Source organism: Sinocyclocheilus rhinocerous, unplaced genomic scaffold (genome assembly GCF_001515625.1).
Source record: "Sinocyclocheilus rhinocerous isolate Xijiao unplaced genomic scaffold, SAMN03320098_v1.1 scaffold245, whole genome shotgun sequence".
NCBI classification, from domain to species: domain Eukaryota; kingdom Metazoa; phylum Chordata; class Actinopteri; order Cypriniformes; family Cyprinidae; genus Sinocyclocheilus; species Sinocyclocheilus rhinocerous.
The window spans coordinates 738,581-739,746 of record NW_015659923.1 but is presented as its reverse complement, the minus strand read 5'-3'; the positions used below and the strand labels follow the sequence as shown (position 1 = coordinate 739,746).

The 1,166-nt window shown below is 35.2% G+C and overlaps 1 protein-coding gene across 1 annotated transcript in view; it reads right to left on the bottom strand.

The window, feature by feature from the left end:
- The window catches only part of scrib (scribble planar cell polarity protein), a 99,715-nt gene that overhangs the window by 24,666 nt on the left and 73,883 nt on the right, over positions 1-1,166 (bottom strand). The gene's annotated exons all lie outside the window — the stretch shown is intronic.

Here is a 1,166-nt window from a genome sequence, read left to right as displayed (position 1 = left end):
TATATATATATATATATATATATATATATATATATATATATTCAGAATTTTGGGGTTGGTAAGATTTTTTTTGGAATGAAAAGAAGTCTCTCCTGTTTACCAAGGCTACATTTATTTAATTAAAAATACAGCAAAAACACAACAGCAATGTGGTGAAACATTACTACAATAAATACGAAAGATAAATAATCTTTGAAATTAATCAATAATTATAAATGTGATTTTTATTTTTAAATTTACATTACCATTTAAAATTTTGGGGTTGGGAAGATTTTTTTGTTTTGTAATGAAAAGAAGTCTCATGTTCACCAAGGCAGCTTAAAATTACGGAGATGACGAGTCAGTGTCGCCGACTTCATCTCTTAAACCGAAAGCAAAGAAAGCACTAGTTTATAAAATTATTAAAATGTTTCATAACCATTACTTCTGCGGTGCGCTGAGGCAAGCTTTATCCGTGCGCTTGAGCGCATATATTAGGCTACGTAGGCAATTAAAGGCTTATTATAATGATTTAAATGGTTAATTAATAAACGTGCGATTAGTCGACTAATGCTTAAAATGAACGACTACTAGTCGACCAGAAATTCACAGGTATATTCTCCATCAGTAAATGTTAGAAAGCCATGGAAATATTTCCATTTTTATGTCAGAAGTGCATGAGCCTTCTGCTTTGGGATTCTCCGCTCAACTTCACTTCAGTGAACGAGCTCCACTGCGCGCATGCGCGCCAAACAATAATTCTGACTAAAATATACATTTCGCTGAAATATTTGTTCCAACTTGTTCTAAACATGTGACAAGCTTCATATTAAGGCCTTTAAAAACTGGTAAGACAGTCTTTTCGCATATTAGTTTAAGCGGCTCGGCCCGTCAGATGCTCTGACAGAAAGGCTGCGTGTGCCGCTGACAGAGACAGGATAATGTTACTCGCGCTGTTTAATGTGTTTGAGATGTGTTGTCTTCCTGAATGCATAACTTACATTTTACAGGTATATTCTCCATCAGTAAATGTTAGAAAGCCATGGAAATATTTCCATTTTTATGTCAGAAGTGCATGAGCCTTCTGCTTTTGGATTCTCCGCTCAACTTCACTTCAGTGAACGAGCTCCACTGCGCGCATGCGCGCCAAACAATAATTCTGACTAAAATATACATTTCGCTGAAAT